Below are 262 nucleotides of genomic sequence, written 5' to 3'. Positions count from 1 at the left end.
GGAAATCATCTTTTTATTCCTAACACAATAACCACAAGGCTTCACTTACACACCTATGACAACATTAAATATTCGCACTAACAATTTTAAAACAGCAGCAAAGTGGAAGAATACATAAATATTTCACTCTAGACATTCATATTTCCGAACAAAAAATGAACTTGGAAGGCAGCATTCATCAGGAAAAAAATAAGTTGGATTAATCAAATTTCCCAGTCGGCTATTTCACTGTGCCAAAGAAACACCGAGTAAAGGAAAATGT

The sequence above is a fragment of the Penaeus monodon genome, chromosome 30 (assembly GCF_015228065.2).
Source record: "Penaeus monodon isolate SGIC_2016 chromosome 30, NSTDA_Pmon_1, whole genome shotgun sequence".
In the NCBI taxonomy this organism is placed as follows: Eukaryota; Metazoa; Arthropoda; class Malacostraca; order Decapoda; family Penaeidae; genus Penaeus; species Penaeus monodon.
Note: the sequence above shows the minus strand (reverse complement) of the source record.